General features: G+C 35.4%; 1 protein-coding gene across 1 annotated transcript in view; it reads left to right on the top strand.

The window, feature by feature from the left end:
* Positions 1-19717, top strand: part of LOC145266278 (uncharacterized) — a 949382-nt gene that overhangs the window by 118682 nt on the left and 810983 nt on the right. The window lies entirely within an intron of this gene.

Below are 19717 nucleotides of genomic sequence, written 5' to 3'. Positions count from 1 at the left end.
TGCCATTAGTTTCCTAACCAGTCCTCATTAGTTAAATCCTGATTATTAGTCTCTGGGATTTCAACCTATAAAATTTTTTAAGAGCTGGTATATCTTTATCCATTGATCTATTTGTTTATCTATCTATGAATCTACATACCCATCTATCTATCTATCTATCTATCTATCTATCTATCAATTAATCAATCTATCTATCTATCGGTCCATATACATATATATATATATATATATATATATATATATATATATGGACCGATAGATAGATAGATTGATTATACAACTCAAGGGACCTTGTAACGAGTGTAGTAACCCAACCTCCGGTTTACGACTTCGGTTGCGCATGTGTACATAAAGATAAACACATAACACCGTCAACAAATAAACACAAATCGCTATTTTTGCAAAATTTGACCTGCGCACTGAAATATTAACGTCATTATTAAGAAATTATTACTTAATATGGGAACGGTGAGGATGTTTTGCAACTATTATGTATTACAAGTATATTGTCACAATTTTCTTACACGTTTTCAGCGTCTCAATTGCTTTTTTTCGCGTTTAAATTATCTAAATAATTGTTGATACTTTCTGCATTTTTTTACATCGTTCATTTCCGTATTACGTGTTTTACATCGTTCATTTTCTTATTACGTATAAGTTATTTTAACGCAATTTTCTTACAAATAAATCTACCCCATAAGATCATTTTACAATGCATTGTTTTACTGTGTACGTTTTCAGCACCCCAATTGTTTTTTTCGCGTTTAAATGAAACTATATATCAAAATTTGAATAATGCACAGTTACCTATAAGTATGGCAAGCCACTTATAATTCAATAGCTGAGAGTTATTTTTATAATAAACAATTATAAAAAGAACAACTCATAGAAATCTATCTATATTCTTTTTTTTTCATTTTTAATATACTTTCATAGAAATATTTCTGTTATGTCACAAACTCAATTTTCTTTACGTCACAAGTGTCACGTTCATTCATTAATTCCATGTCTTATATAACATACTGGCCTAACGGGTCACGATTAGTCTAGTATATATATATATATATATATATATATATATATATATATATATATATATATATATATATATATAAATATATATATGGAAATAACTATACTCGTAGCCAAATTTAATACTGAAATGCTCATATCTTTGGTTCTATTGAATAGATATTTTCGGGCTTTTTGATGAGTATATTACTATTCAATGGTTAAAGTTTTATGACAATTTATATTTTAAACCATCTTATATCTCCTTTTTATTTTCCATGACAGGGAGAACGTGTTTATGTGAAGCCACTACTCAACGAATTTTTAATTGGCTGCCATAATTTACTATATAAGTTATTCAAACATATGGAGAACTTTTAATCAATTTTAACCGGATAAAAGTGCTTTCACGGAGTAAAAAAATGTAAAACTTGTTACATAGGAAACTACCGAATTTTTATCTTTTTTCAAAATTTTAACGGCGGTCGTAAAACTTCCTTAGGTTAAGTCTGCGTTAGATTAAAAATACTCATTGAAACTCATGTCAAGCTGGTGTAATGTTTATCGTACTTAATGCACTGTCTTTAAATTTTGATTTCGATCTTGGCTTGTATTTTTTCTTACAAGAAATGAACTGTTAATAAAAAAACATATTACTGACATGTTTCAGTTATTTTTAGTGTTTCATTACGTTAATTTTATACTTATGTTGTCTCTGTTTTAATAAATAAGAAATCTGCATTAATTAACATATCGTATTTATGCGTATTTAATAACCGGGAAATGCCAGAAGGCTTGCTAGTACATCTATAAAAGTGAGAATCTGTGTAGGAACAATTATCACCTTTATATACTCAATAAATATTTTATCTACAGAAATGAAATTTTATATATAGCACATTTTTAAAATTGAAAACATGGTACGTGGGATGCCGTCGGATTTTTATCTCTTTTAAAACTTTTTACAACTGCGCATGCGCGGTCGTTCAATATGACAGCTACCATATGTTAAGTATGAGTTTGTTAGAAAGAACTTTTCAAGAGTCATACAAAGCTTGTGTAATAGTTATTTTTCTTGACTTACTCTCTTTATGTTTTGGTTTCGATCTTAGCTTGTGTGTGTGTTTTACTTACAAGACTGTTTAAAAAAAAATTAGAATGCTTATCTCTGTTTCCATTCAATTTTAATTAATATTAGAAATAATTTCAAGTTTATTCCTAAGCAACGATGGGTGCATCCTCTAGTATATGTATATATATATGTATATATATATATATATATATATATATATATATATATATATATATATATAATTTAGATATGTATGACTAGTTCTAGAGTTCTATGTATACTAATAACTTGCACGCTAATAGATGGATAAATTTAGATTCCTTCTTACATACCTTTATATAAAATTCAAAATGTTATTTTAACAAAAAGGAATATTAGATTAGGACTAAATCTGTAAAGTATATGTGAATATATTTTGTTCGTTAGTCATGTTTAATTATGGAAATTGTTTTTATGATATATTTAGTATTAATAATTAAACATTTGTCATAATTTTACGGTGCTGGACATTTGCATATCTGGTTGATCTGGAAATCACGTATCTAAATGTATTTATTGAATGAAAAAATGTTTCTGGAAATCTATGCTAACATCATTGCTAGTGTTCAGTGTGTACATTTGGCGCTCATGTGAATTAGTCATTCACATCTGGCACTTCCTTGTTGGGCATTATCAGCGAACCTTGTACTCCTTCCATAATTACAAAACACACTTTTACTCGCTAGTGAGCTATACATCTAATGGGTTTTATATAAACAATCTTGTTTTAAGAACTTTACCGTGAGTACTTTATCAAAGGACAACATCTCTGTTGCAAAGTCGTATTTAATCATACATTTAAACCTATGACATATACCGTCGTTATTCGTATCGTGTGGATGCTTCGGAATACTTTTATAATATTAAATCAAAACCTTATGAATTGCAGTCTGGAATATCCAAATAATACGGGTAATCAATACAAAAAAAAATAGAATAGAAAAATAAAGTTTACTATTACGTAAAATGTTTTTATTTATTTATTTTCTTTTATCTGCTCGTTGTATTTAAAATTATTGAAGTAGATATCTACTATCTATTCAGAAATTGCTTTATAAATATATTTAATCGTTCACCAGAATAATATATCAGCTCGCATCCTTGTAATCTTTTAATAAAAATATTGATATCTAAATGAAAACTTTAGCAATTAAATAGTTTTTCATATATATGGCATTATTCAAGTTATTTACTTTCAAAAAACCTATAATCCAAGAATTTTAAATAAATTAAATATCCTTTGCAAGCTCACCCTAAGAAATAAAAAGCGTGTGTTTACTTGTCTGATCTCGAATTTGCAAAGTGCATGGCATTCTATTAATGCGGTGATCAAAATTGTTTGAAATTCTCAGAATACGACTGCCTTTAAAATAACTGGTATTAATAGAAATAAATCGGAGTCTCATTATTTGTTACATAGCTTGACTTGTTTTGCGTCACTTGTCAATTGATGTAGAAATAATATCGATGTTCAAAGCGATGATGCTCGGCCGCTTATTCAAACCAGCGTCTAAAATCTTGAGAGACCACTTTAATGCACTTGGAAATGCTCGAATCTTTCTAGCTTGTTGCCTAACCTCTAAGGTCAAGATGATCACATCTACAGTCCGCTCATTTAAAAGCAATCCATGTTATCGTGTCGCGATAAATACCGACGTAAAGAAAAGCAACGATCTTGTGTGTTTGTATTATACTTCCACAATAATTAATAGATAAACATTATGTAAAACTGGCTATTTTAAGGGTTTTCTGATCCTGTTGGAGTTTGAATATTGTTACACATTTCATAAGCAAAGCATTAATAAAATATTTAAATATTTAATGCATGGTGAATATAAAACTGCAATTAGTGTTATGTACATCAACAAACTGGAAAGAGTAAACATGAAGAAGATGCTTGTATATATTTAAATATAAGACTTCATGATGCGACTTTATGTGAAGTATGTTATCTTCATCGTTTTAATTTACAAAAATTGAGATGAATCTATTGTCAAATCGGATTAGTCCAAGATTATATATATATATATATTTATATATATATATATATATATATATATATATTTAAATAAGGGAGTAGTCACCAACAATGTGTATTTTTAAACATTATTTTATTATTCCGTGTCTTGGTTTTTCATTGAGAATTATGTTTGGATCATTGTAATAATGTTTTTAAGTCATTGAAATCGTTTACGCGCGTTTCAGACGGTCTGTGATGCGTCGTCGGAAATTATTTTCAAATGTGTAAAAATGGCGATTTTCGTAGCTAATTTAAGTTTTTCCAAGGTGTTGGAGGCTTGTAAGTGTTTATTATTCATTGGTATGCTGAATTTTGATTGCTTTTTTATTTGGCTTGTCCAGTGAGACGTTGACCTCGCTGTAGTCGCTATCTCTTTCTGCTAATGTTTTTTTCTTTTCCTTTAGGGTGTGGTGGGGTGTGTGTGTGTGTGTGTATGCGTGTGTGTTTATGTGTGTGTGTGTGCGCGTGTGCGTGTGTGTGTTTCCTTTTATTGGTTTGGGAATGTGTATATTGTTTTATAGTATTTTGGGGTTATTTGCTTCGTTAGGAAGGCGGCTGTGGTCCGAGGTCATTACTAATGTGTATGTGTGGGAGGGGGGCTGGCTCTTCTGAAATAAGTGTAGGGGTGCTTTCATTCCATTTTGATATTTATTTTTTGGATTCTTGGATTTTAGTATTGTGATTTTTCGTTTTAGTCTTATATTATGTTTGTTTAGAAAGAGGGGTGTATTTAAAAAAGGGGATTTTTTAATGTTTCTATTTAATTGTCTCCCCATGTGGGTATGGCCAGACCCAGTTTATCTTTTCTTGAATGAGTTGGTTAATTTCAGCACAGTTCTCATCAAACCAGTGTTGATTTTTCTTTTTCTTTAAACCACATGTGACTTTGGCTGATTCATTAATAATCTTACTGATTGACAACCATTCTTCTTCCAGGTCGCAAGAATTGGTTGGGTTTATACGAAGTTGTTGTTCGATGGTGTGTTGGTATTTTGTTTTTACCTCTGTTAGGTGAAGTTTGGAGAGGTTATATTTTTTCCGAGATTGCTGTTTTAATAAAAATTTGGGCTTCTTTCTGGAGGTATATTTAGCACGCGTGATGACCAGATGGTGGTCAGTCCAACAGTCATCTACACTTAGTGCTGATTTAGTGATATGGATATCTTTTTTATCTTTCTGGCGGACGATGACATAGTCTAGAAGGTGCAAATGCTGCGATCGAGGATGTTTCCACGTGGTCTTTAATCTATTTGGGAGCTGGAACTGAGGGTTGGTAATGAATAGTTCAAATCCAGAGCAAAGTCCTAACAGCAGTCGGCCGTTTGAGTTGCATTTACCAAGTCTATGCTTCCCAATGAAAGAGTTCCAGAGTTTATGGTATTTCCCCACTCTCGCGTTAAAGTCGCCCAGCAGCATTAATTCGTCACGTGGTGTGGCTCTGGTTATAAACTTGCTAAGCTGTTGGTAGAATTCTCGTTTAATTTCACTGTCGGCGTCTAGGGTTTCTGCATATGCCGAAATGACAGTAATGAAGTTATCAGAAGGCAGTGGGACTCTAAGTGACATACATCTCTCATTCACAGCTGTTGGCCAACTCCGTGTATTCTTTTTTCATCTTTATCCCTTCCCTTCTGTGTATCCTGACCCCTTTTCTTCACGCTTACCTTCCTCTGAGAGTCGGGTCTCGCTAAGGGTAGCAATGTCCACATTAAGAGCCGCGATTTCCTTTGAGACCAAAGCAGTTCGTCGTGCTGGTCTGTCCGTGTCATTGACATCTAGCAGGGTTCTAACGTTCCATGCACCAAAGGTTGTATTTGAGGATTTTTTAATTTTTTTTTTATTTTTTTGGTTTCGACCGCAAAGTAGGGTGTCCCACTGGATGCGGCTTTCCAGCTAGGCACAGTTGTGACTTCCAATTTTTAGCCCACATTTTTAGGGCCTTCCCTATTCAGGGTGGGCAGCAGTTGTCCTCAATAGGCCTGCCCAGTCGTAGAGCGGGCGAACATCACGCGTCAACCGCCAGCGTGCAGGTCCAGACTAGGAACTTCGAGTTTCACCAAAACCTGCTCTATTCGCCCTTGTCCCAGCCGCTAGTCTTGTCATAGAGGAGAGAGAAAAGAAGAGAGAGAAATCAAACCAGAGGAAAAAAGGAAAAGCCATTGTCATATGAATTTGTTTAGGCTGGGCATTAACTTGCCAGGAGGTATAACGTAGAACACAGGCTTTTACATTAGAGCTACGTTCTCCCAGATGTATGTCTAAACAAATAATAGGCATGCATTCCCCTTATTGAATTAATTCGCCACTTGTTACAAGCTTGAAATTTTCTACGACTGGAAGCGGTAAATACAGCGCGCTCAACATTGTATAACATCGGTGATCTGACGATTATATATGTATATATATATATATATATATATATATATATATATATATATATATATATATATATACCCATATATGCGTGTATATATATATATATATATATATATATATATATATTTGTAGTCATCGACACACAGTCTGTTTCGTTCTATCACAACTGATAAGTTTCGCTAGTCTAACACTCTCCCAAACCAAGGATCGAACCTGTCGTGTGGGCAGCCATATCTCTCGACCACGGAAGCGACGCCCGCAAATAACTCGTCCGAATGTCTATTAAAACAATATATATATATATATATATATATATATATATACATGTATATATATACATATATATAAACCAGGTTATATATGCATATATATTTATATATATATATATATATATATATAGTTATATATTCTATAATATATATATATATTCAAAGTTTTCCAAAATTTCTCAATTACATTTTACTTTTAAAAAGTGTCTTCAAAAAGTGTGACCATGTTTTACTTTATATATATATATATATATATATATCTATCTATATATATATATTTATACATATATATATTATTCTATATTATATATATATTATTTACATGGAGATCACCACTTATCAAGGCCCGGACGCCACTCAGGGATAAGGGTTATTGCGTGCACGTGTACAGAGATTTGATAAGGTGACTGTTTGCCAGGAATTTGTTTATGGTGAATTTGAAGACACCCAAGTTGTAGTCAGGTGGGAAGCAGAGAACGGGAAGAGAGTTCCACAGTCGTGCACTTCTGAGAAAGAAGTCCTGCTCATGGAATCTACGTTTAGATTTAGGCACAGATAAAGAGTGGGGAAAATTATTGACAGTAATTTAATCCAGACGGGTGTTTCTCGTGAAGTAAAAGCAAGAGGGGATGAGAGATTGGAGCTCAGACGAGCATTTGCCATGGAAATAACGATAAAACAAAGACAGGCTCGCAACGTTTCTCCTGTGGGAAAGAGGCTGCAGGGAAGAGAAAAGGGCATTCCCCACCAAACCACGAAGTCTATTTTGTCAAGGAAGGATATGCTGTTTTTAGCAGCTTTTTCCCAGATCTGGCAGCAGTACTCCATCTTTGGACATATTTGGCTTTTTTACAGATAGATAATTGCATCAGTATTGATATATCTTCTGGAGCGGTAGAAGAATCCCACCATTTTCCCAGCGTCCTTGGCAACATTTCAGATCAGGAGTAAAGGTCAAACCCAGGAGCTTGACAAAACATGGAGCCTCCCCAAGTCGAGAGCCATCCATTTCAATTGATGCCAGATGAGGATCAGAGCGTTGATGATGTAAAGATAGAAGCTTTGTTTTGGATGCATTAAAAGTGACCAGCCACCTCTTCCCTCACTGTACCACGCGCTCAAGATCAGAGGAGAAAGAATTAGAGATAACTTTGTCATTTACAGCTTTTGATGTGTTGCCATATATGGTCGCGTCATCAGCATAGATGTCAACGAATGAATTTACGTATGTGCTTCGAGAGATCATTGATGTAGATCAGGAAGAGAGTTTGGCCCAGGATGGAGCCCTGAGGGACTCCAGCATTAATACTGTGGGCTTCTGATTTCTGCTCATCAACCACTACTCTTATGAGCCTATCGAAGAGAAGTGATTTAATGATTGAGGAAACATTTCCAGTGATACCGTAGCTGGAAATCTTGTGAAGTAGGCCCTTATGACATACCTTATCGGTTAGGACATCTGCTGTAGATCTTGCGGAGTGGAAACCTTATATATATATATATATATATATATATATATATATATATATATATATATATATATATATATATATAACCAGGTTTCGTTGCTCACTTGACAGAGCCAAATCGAGAGAAATTGTTTTTAATAAGCACAAAAGTGCCAGTTTTAGTCATTTTAACCAAAAACCTAGTAACCTAGTAGGGAACCGGATTTTTTTTCCGGAAAAGACGTTTTGTTATTTTTTTACGCACATCATATTTAATGTTTGTGCATTATTGTTTTTTAATTTCAGGGCGTAGTTATTGAAAAAAAGTGCAAACAGACGAATGGACGAATGGACAAGGGTTAATTTACAGGTCTACGCTCCTTTTGTCGGGCGTTTGATTCACGAAATAGTGTACTTTACGTACATATTAGAATTGTGCATAAATACACTAATAAGCAAAGCTATGACTTTATTATAATAGATGATAAACACTTATCATTTTACTGACTTATTTACTTACAGACGAATGCCATTCAAGACATATATCGAACAAAATTGTATTTTCTTTTTAAGTAAATAGAGAAAAATTGTTTTAATGTAAATAGCAATGCGCAAAAAACAAAATAAACTCATAGGAGTATATATATATATATATATATATATATATTTATACATATATATATATATATGTATTTGTATTCCTACACGTCAACACAGGAAATATGTACCGAAAATTTATAAACATCTATATATTTTCGTATTGTTTTTTTTTATTCACACACACACCCACACTCATATACACACACATACATATGCATATATATATATATATATATATATATATATATAAAGAGAAAAAGAGAGAGAAACGATAAAATACTAGAGCGCTAAACATGCTAGTTGATGACAACACACATCTTTTAATTTAACTCTTGAAATCACCGCTATAAATTATGCACAATATAAGTATCCATAAAGTATAGCCTAATAAAAATAGGTACAATAATGATGGAGTAAACTATATTTAAGCATATTATACGACCGCGACACTCCGAGCGAGAACTACTATATATTGACTACAATAAAATGATACTCATGTCATATGTTAGAGAAAAAAAAACGCTGGGAATCCATACTGATTACACTCAGGTTATATTAGGTTGTTGCCAAAAAAATATCGTTTTCTCACAAATGTTATTTTATAAATGCTTTCTAAGTTAATTCCTTGATATATATATATATATATATATATATATATATATATATATATATATATATATATATATATATAGCTGTGTTATAAACACATTTTAAGCATGTTTTTTCGCTCTACACACTCATGTTATTCGTTCTCAATGTTTTCATTTTTTTTTTTGCAGCATTTTCGATAGGATGGACAAAATTCAAATCCGCAAGATTTTCTTTTTTCCAGATAAAACTAGGATGCAAAAAAAAAAAAAAAATGCAAGTTTGCGAGAGAGCTCTTGATGTCAATGATACACTTGGTCCATGAACCACTTCCAAACGTGTGATTCTAAAAACTTCGCAATTGTGACGAGAGCCTCGAAGATGACGACAGTCGCGGCCGCTGACTGCGGTTGATAACGAATATTTCGATTTGAACTTCAATTAATGAAACAGATCCTCGCAAAATCAAACACATTCTGCTGAACTGGAAATTGGCTACTGTACAGTCACTCGCCATTAAAAGCAAATAGGGAAGTAAAAAAAAAGTTGGATAAATTGTGCCGCGTGAATTGAACGAAAATAAAAAAAATCGTCATTGTGAAGTGTTTTTTACGCTCCATTTTGCGTTATAAAAAACGGGTCATTTCTCGTGCAGATGGTGACGTGTGATAAAAAGCGGATTCTCTAAGACAAACGGCGACGTTCAGCACAGTGCTTGAATGCCGGAGAAGCTCCCCAACACTTTCCGAAGCACACATTTCACACAAAAAAATGTTATGGCAAGTGTTTGATGGTCTGCGCCCGGTCTTATCCATCACAGCTCCTTGAATCCGGGCAAAACGATTCTGGCGGAGTAGTACTACCAGCAACTTGACGAAATGCACCAGAATCTCAAACGTATGCGCCCGATATTAGTCAATATGAGGAGACCAATTCTCTTTATGACAACGCCTGACAACATCTTACTCAACTGACCTTGCAGAAGCTGAACGAATTTGGCTGAGACTCTTCCTAATCCGCTATAGGCAGCGAACTTCTCGCTCACGGATTATCACTATTTCAAACATCACGGCAACTTCCTGCGGGAAAATGCTTCAAAAGCCGAGATTATCTCGAATCAGCCTCCAATCCTTTCCTCGTTTCTAGAACATCGGATTTCCAGTCTAATGGGATAAATAAACTTGTTTCGCATTGGTAAAATATGTCTAATGGTACTTATTATGAAAGGATTCATGATCTTTTTAAGTTGAACATAAAAACGACATTATATTTACACTAACCTAATATTTTTAAAACTATTAAAATAATCAAGAGTAAATTGGCTTTATCATAATAAATATTGAATCTACATAAATCTAAACATTATATTTAACGTATACTACGATCCTGAAACGGTTTAATACATGGATGTCTGTATAAACACACACACCCACACACCCACACACACACGCACACACTCATATATATCAGAAGATCTTGTGATGAATTTAGACATAATATATTCACTAATTTATATAATAATTAAGTGCTTGATTTTGCGCTACGAAACTGGCGCTGTCAAGAATTGCATAAATAGACGGATTTAAATGAATAAATTTTAAGATGGTCAACATCATCAATGTTGGAATATACATTTTTGTTATTTATTCTATATATTTTTCTGTAATCACATTGAACTTCTCGTATGTGGATTGATATATAATAAGAAAATATATTTCTACAAATAAAAATATACATATATAAATACATATATATATATATATATATATATATATATATATATATATTCTTATTCGCTCCATCATATCTATCCATTTAATGCGGAAGCAAAGGATGCAAAAAAGACAAAGCCGACCAAAGCTCAACATCGAGCAGCTGGGCGATATCACCTACCAACAACACCTCCAGGTGGCTCTTAGCGCGGACCTGCCCAAGCAGTATCCGCATGACGCTGAAGAACACTGGGACAAGCTGTCCTCTGCCATCATGGTCTCCAGTATAAGCATCCTAGGGCAGAAAAAGCGGAAACATCAGGATGGGTACGATGAAAACGATACCGAAATCCAACAGCTTATAGACATCAAGAGGCAAACTTTTATCACCTGGCAGAATAACATAAATTGTAAGGTTAAAAGAGCTGCCTATGCCAAGGCTAAAGCGGCTGTCCAATCGACAGCCAGGAAGCTGAAGAACCTCTGGTGTACGGCCCCAGCTACCGTTCTCTGACCCCCCTTCGGTCTAAGGATGGGCTCACGCAGCTGAAAGGAAAGGGAGAAATAACAAATAGATGGAAAGAGCATTACGAGGATCTTCTGAACAGGGACACCATTCCAGAGATGGAGGCCCTTGAAAAACTCCCCCAACAGCCCATAATTGAGAGAATGGGAGAAACACCCAGTCTGGAAGAGGTGCGGGATGCAATTAGGAAGATGAAAAACAAGAAGGCGGCTGGTTCTGACGGCATCCCAGCAGAAATCCTGAAGAAAGGCGGGCCTGATCTTCTCAGACACATCCATGCCCTGCTGCTCAAAAGATGGGAGCAAGAGACATCCCTGCACAACTTAGAGATTCCCTAGTTGTCTCCATCTTTCAGAAGGGAGACAAGGCAAACTGTGGGAACCACGGGGCATTTGTCTCCTCTCTACCACAGGGAAAGCCCTAGCTCGGGTTTTGGCCAACAGGCTTACACCCCTTGCAGAAACCATCCTTCCCGAGTCCCAAAGTGGCTTTCGACCAAATAGAGGCACGATGGACATGATCTTCACTGCTCGTCAACTCCAAGAAAAGTGCAGGGAGCAAAATTTACCATTATACATGGCTTTTATAGACCTTACTAAAGCCTTTGACTCTGTGAACCGTCAAGCCATTTGGCTGGTTCTTTCAAGGTTTGGATGCCCAGAGAGGTACATTCGGGTACTGAGACTGCTACATGACAATATGTCAGCTACAGTCCTCAGTAGTAGTAAAGATGAAACAGAGCCCTTCAGGGTTGACACGGGAGTGAAACAGGGATGTGCCATTGCCCCAACCCTGTTCTCCATCTTCATTACTGCTATCCTCCATCTCACGGACAAACATCTTCCCCATGGAGTTCGGAGTATGTCCAGAACTGACGGGCGACTTTTTAACATCAACAGATTTATGCCCAAAGGTAAAACGAACACCATATCCATTATGGAGCTACAGTATGCAGACGATAACGCCCTTGTAGCCCTCTCAGAAGAGGACCTACAGTGTACACTGGTTGCCTTCACGAGGGCGTACAAACAGCTAGGACTAAAAATTAATATTAAAAAAAACCCAACTCCTCCATCAATCACCACCAAACAGTACTCCAGTCTCACCCCTAAACATCTCCATCGACAACGCTAGACTGGAAAATGTGGACCTCTTCCCATACCTAGGCAGCATCCTATCATCAAAAGCCAACATAGATGATGAAATACAACACCGTCTCAGCTGTGCCAGTGGGGTTTTCTCAAAGCTAAGGAAGAGAGTATTTGAGAACCGTGACCTTCTGGCAAATACCAAAATCATGGTATACAAAGCTGTCTTGCTGCCCACTCTTCTCTATGGATCGGAGACCTTGACCACATACAGGAGGCACGTAAAAACCCTGGAGACGTACCACCAAAGATGCCTCCAAAAAATCCTCAGAATCAGTTGGAAGGACTGACGCACCAACACCAGCGTCCTGAGTGAGGCTGACATTCCCACTATCACCGCTACTGTTGCTCAACGCCAGCTCAGATGTACTGGTCATGTTGTCCGAATGCCGGATCTCCGCCTCCCAAAACAGATTTTCTACTCTCAGCTTGTTGAGGAAAAGCGTGCCCAGGTTGGCAAAAAGATGAGGTATAAGGACAACATCAAAGTAAATCTAAAGCGGTTTCACTTGGACCTTGAGACATGGGAGGACGTGGCTGGGAGCAGGTTGGCATGGAGGAGCGCTGTCCACGAAGGTGCTGCGCTTTATAGTGGTGACCTAAATCAAGCTGCTAAGGATAAACGTAAGCACAGAAAGGACAGATTATCAACCAGACACACCCAACCCCACCCCACCACCACTACTTTTATCTACCCAAATTGCACAAGACAAATTGGGTCTAGGATTGGGCTCTATGCTCACCTGAGGACCCACAGAAGCCACAACGGAGGACAGTCTTACTCCGACACGAGTGACCACCGATGATGATGATGATGATGATGATGATGATGATGATGATGATATATATGTGCGTGTGTGTGTGTGTATGTGTTCATCACATAAGATAGTTATTTCTAATTATGGTATTCCCACATATACAAATAGAGTATGAGAATGGACAATCTATCTCATGTTAACTATGAATGTAAAGACAGGGAGTTTGAACGAACTACTTTCAGACCCGGCAATTTGTGGTTTACAATTAACGAAAAGAAGCTTAGTTATAGCAGAATCGAATGCTACTATCTATTCAGTCCTTATTCCATTTAAGACCGGATACTTGCCTCTCAGGTTTTAGTCATTTACTTAGATATTTCTTCATTAATTTACTCCCTGAGTATATTATTGGGCGTGGTGTCATCTCCAAATATACCCATTTCACAGATCTTTATCAGGAGGAGCTTATTTATGAATAAGCGGAATTATAAATGTCCAAGCATCGACCTTTGTGGCATACCTGTTGTTTGTCATGCTGTTTTACTGTACAGTCACTAAGTGCAATCTAAATGATGTTATTTTATTAAGAAGTGTTGGCTCATGTTAAGTATTTGTTCATAAATATCATATAATTTATTTTTTATAATACCATGGCGCCAAACTAATTAAAGGTTTTAGATATATCTAGGGTTACTACCTTGTCGACACTGTCTTATCCAGTTTGTCGAATTGACGTTTGGAGAATACAGATAAGTTATCTGCAGCAGAACCAGCTTGTGTAAATCACATCCTCTTGGTCGGAAAGAAGTGCATATGTAAGGCTGTTAACAAGTGCATGATTGATAAAAAAAAAAACTCAAACATCTGGCGAAGCGGAGAAGGAAGAGAACGGGGCGATAATTTAGTTGCTTCATATTAAGCTAGACCTTTCAAAACTGGAATAACAGAAACAAATTTCCAGCAACTATGAAAGAAAAATCTGTTTAATAATACTTTAAAGACTTTGATGAAGATTAAGTTTCCCCACCAGATTTTTTTTTAATAGAACAGAACAGATGAGGTAAAGTCCAGAATTCTACGGCGGTCTATGTTTTTCATAACAGCACGAATATTTGTAGGGATATTTTTTCAGATCATCGAGTGTGGCGTTTGTAGAGCAAGTTAACTTGTCTTTGAATCTGTGTATTGGTGTGTCTGTGTACATTTCCCTACGCAATAACTCTGTCAATTTTTAATCTACAGACTCGAAATTTGATATACAAAGTACTGACATTTGGATCCGTTTTTGGCCACAAATTTGGCGATTAAAGGGTACAAGATCAACGATTTGACCTTTGAGAACTCTAACAAACTCCTCCGACACTTTTGGGTCTACACACTTGAAATTTTAGATATAGGTTGATCCTGATCTGAAATCGAACACGTACATCAAGTCTGTTGCCAAGGTCGCTGGAAAGATGGTGGGATCCTTCTACCGCTCCAGAAGATCTCTCACTACTGATGCTGTTCTCTATCTATATAAAAGCGAGGTACGTCCAAGGATGGAATATTGCTGCCATATCTGGGTGGAAGCTGCTAAAAACAGCCTATCCTTCCTTGACAGAGTACAAAATAGACTTCGTGTCTTAGTGGGTCATGCCCTTTTCTCTTCCCTGCAATCTCTCTCCCACAGAAGAGACGCTGCGAGCCTATCCTTGATTTATCGTTATTTCCATGGCAGGTGCTCGTCTGAACTCCAATCTCTGGTCCCCCTCGCCAATCTTTCACGAAAAACACCCGTCTAGTTGAATCCACTGTCAAAATTTTTCCCCACTCTTTATCTGTCTAAATCAAAACGTAGATTCCATGAACAAGGCTTCTTACTTAGAACTGCACGCCTGTGGAACTCTGTTCCGTCTGCCTGCTTCCCACCTGACTACAACCTGGATGTCTCCAAATCCAACGTAAACAAATTCCTAATGAACGACCACCTCAAGTAAACACTTTAATACATCCCCACACTAACTACTGTACTTGCAATAACCCTTATCCCTGAGTGGCTTCCGGGTCTTCATAAGTGGTGACCACCGTGTAAAAAGAAAATAGGTTCCTTGGACATGGATCTAACTTAATAACTTTATTTGAGCACAAAACAATCAATTTTAAAGGGTCATATTACGGGTCAAATTAGAAAAAAAAACGATCGCTTTTTTTGCTCAACATACACCTCCAAATTAGTATATCTATAAAAGGGAATGTGTCTGTGTATCTGTGTGTCTGTGTACATTTCCCTACCCAATAACTCTGTCAATTTTTAGTCTACAGACTCGAAATTTGATATACAGGGTACTGAGATTTCGAAAAATCTATGTGATCGGTTTTTGGCCAGAAATTTGGCGATTAAGCGGTCAAAATTCAACGATGTGACCTTTGAGAACTCTATCAAACTCATCCGATAATTTTAGGTCTACGCACTTGAAATTTTAGATATAGGTTCCTTGGACATGGATCTAACTTAATAATTAGATTTGAACCCAAAACAACAAATTTTAAGGGGTCATAATAGGGGTCAAATAAAAAAAAAATGACCTCTGCGGCCTCTTCCAAATTACTCAAAGAATTTCTAGTTCAAATATGTGAAATTTTACATAAAGCGGTATTCAGAGATAGGGCAAGCTTTTTCATCAGTTGGGATCGAACATTTTTATTTACCAATATATAAATGTATGTATGTACATCTGTTTTCATGTCTGCCTTAAACTGTCAATAGACGCGACGGATTTTACCAATATCAATATCGTTTTAAAGTTCGACCTTTCATACGACAAATATCGAAAAATTGGCTAAGAATATTAATATCTTCCACTTCAACTAGGAACTTTTCTACAGAGGGGTCACTTTTTTCGCCGATATTTTTTAAAGTTATCCTCTCCTTTAGATTTTCTAGCCTTAATTTTAAAATAATGTCGCTTCCGGTTTGGCCGTGGTCGTAACAGCATAAACGTTAGATTTTACCCCGTTCTTTTCCTCCTTTTCGGTACGGGTTCGAGCCTGCCTTCCTACTTCCACTTTTTTTTTTTTTTTTGCTCTACATACACATCCAACCACGCGGGCAACGCCGTACTGAAATGCTAGTATATATATATATATATATATATATATATATATATATATATATATATACACACACAACCATATCTATATATATATATATATATGTACACACACACACGCACACACACACACACATATATATATATATATATATATATATATATATGCGTGTGTGTGTATGCGTGCGTATGCGTTGGTATGTGTAGTTTATTTTTGATGACGCGTATTGAATGCAGTGAACAATTTTGTTTATAAGTTCCTCAAGAACTCATTTTATTTCACACTTAGAATACACCATCCTTTTTGCCTGCCATTAATATATAATTAAATTTCATAATTCGTGTATTTCTATCAGGTTGACAAAAACGTTTTTTCGGTTATTTACCTTTGAGTTCAGATGCACACATCTCGGCCCAAACAAGAATTTACTGAACAAAATAACGACTATCAGAATCAACGCAGTTTTGCCAGCGCTATACAAGTATATTCATGCGAACAAACAAGACACTTGCGTTCTAATGGCAATGAAGTCGATAAACTCGTTGTTTATATCGGTTAGTGTTTTGAAACATTTTTGATGCATTAAAGTTGTCGAGATGTTAAAAAAATAATAATAATCCATATGAGTAAGGTCTGTAGAGCAGAGCCGATGGGGCGAAATTTCGTAGCTTAATTTGTAAAACTTCTGAAGGGCCGGATTAGAAACATAGGCTCGAGAATTGTTGTGGAGAGAAAGTAGTTTTCTTTTTTCTGTTGATTAATGTCGTGTGTTTTTGTGAAGGTTTCTGATGCATTTAATCCATTTGTTAATAGTATTTCTTCGCAGTAATGCGGTCACCTGTACCCAAAAGACTTTGATGGATGAGACCGGCCACATACCCCCAAGTCAGTTCGGCCTTCTTTGGATGCAAATCTTACTCCGAAAAGTGTCATGGAGTTGGTAAACGCTAACTACTGAACTGTTGTCATAAAGTATCACCTTTCATCGAAAGTTATAACCAGGTAGAGATTCTTGTCGTCCATTGTGCGTAAAAACAGCAGATAGCACTTCATAACGGCATTGCATTTGGTTGGCGTTCAATTCTTAAGTCACCCATTCATCAGTTTTTGTCTTTCCATCTCTCTAAAGTAAATTGACATCGTCGTATAGGTTATTTCTAATTCACAAGCAAATTTTCGATCATTTGTGCATGGATTTGCTTCGATTAACGCTATTATTTATCGTTGTAAACATCCAATTGTCGACCACTTCTTTCAATGTCTTCAAGATTCTAATCGCCGCCAAGAAATTTCATAAACCCCAATTATAGTGTGCGTTCAGTAGTAGTTCCTGTGCAAACCGCTTCGTTGATGTCGCGAGCTGTTTCCACAGCTTCTCGCTCTTGCTTTAATTGAAAGACGAAATTGTGCGAATTTGCTTTCATTCCCCTTTTTATTCAACGTTCTGAAAAGAAGACATAATTGTGTAAATTCGATATAATTTAAACGACTTTGGATTAATAGATAAATTTACGTTATTATAACGAACACTTATTTTTACATACATAATTTCAATTCAAGATTTACAATTTCGCAAGAACATTCCCCTGAATGAAATACTTTATTGATTAGACCATCATTAATACACATGATATAAATTGGCAATTTTCACTGTTTCATTCTACAGGAATATTAAGTACGCATCCTTTAAATTTTAATGACAATAAGTTTCTTTTCTGCACAAAGCGCAGCATCTATGTACAACGTGCCATTTACATGCCATTATCTCAAATGCTATTGATATAAATTTTATCTTTAAAATGTTGATGAATTTTGCTTATAAAACATTATATTTTAAATATAAAAATATTAAAATACTTTTCATAAGGGTGTCGTTCCAGCTGTTAGGTCTTTTATTTATAAACTAAAAAGCTAAAACGTTGAATAACTTCGAAGTCAGGATTATTATTAATAAAACAAGCCACAATTTGTGAACTAGATTTTTTTTTACATAGTAACTACAATGGTCAATGCAGTTTTGCAAAACTCTTTTGATGCATTACCCGTAACAGTCAAGCACGCGCTTCGCAACTCAAATCCTCGTCTTAAAACTAAAATCGACGATGACATCTACTACTTGTGCTGACATAAGCAATATCGGTTTTCTAAACTTTGGACAGGTGCCGTCGAATGTTGATCGGTTTAAATTTTCTACCATAACACACTTCAATGATACATCTCTTTTTCTGACGCACATCAATGAAAGTAGTTGCTTTCTTAGAGACTTAAAACGTCAATATGTTTTCTAAGAGACTAAAAAACGTCAGACCAGCAACAGAGAGATGAAAGTTTTAGGTCATGAATAGACATTATTAGTATTCAGAATAATGCGATTTGTAATCATCTCTGATCTCTTCGTGCGGGAAATATAAATAGATTGCATTATTTCTTTGAAAGTTCCAAGTGTGAATATATAGATACATACACCCACACACACCCACACTCACACACACACACACGCATATATATATATATATATATATATATATATATATACATTAAGTTATAAAAATATATATGGCAAGTAAGCTACACTGAATATTCCGCGTTTCATCCACGCTAGCATCCGTCTGGCTTATGCAAAGAGTTGTAGTTGTCTCGCGTTTTAATATACGCACATTCTATTGAGTTTTTAGTTTCCCAATCAGCTTCCTACTTTCACCGCTCTCTTACTAATCAGCATAAGGGAAAGTACTTACAGGGCATTAGGTTGACCCCTTCTTTGTGTGTGATTTTTTAGTGGGAAGCGTAGATATCTAGTGATCTGAACTATTTTAATCCTAGCTAGAGTTAAATGTGTTTTTTGTCGATATATATATATATATATATATATATTAATATTATGTTAGCTTATATGTATACATATATATATATATATCATATATATATATATATGTATATATATATATGATAATTCATGTATATGTATGTTTATTTTATTTGTTTATTTTCTATTGCGATTGTTAATTTTAAAATTATTTTATATCGCAATCTTAGAGTAAAGTTTCCCCGTGTACA

The sequence above is a fragment of the Euprymna scolopes genome, chromosome 4 (genome assembly GCF_053919585.1).
Source record: "Euprymna scolopes isolate OS-2025 chromosome 4, ASM5391958v1, whole genome shotgun sequence".
Lineage (NCBI taxonomy): Eukaryota > Metazoa > Mollusca > Cephalopoda > Sepiida > Sepiolidae > Euprymna > Euprymna scolopes.
The sequence above is the reverse complement of the archived record's forward strand: the minus strand, read 5'-3'. Positions and strand labels throughout refer to the sequence as shown.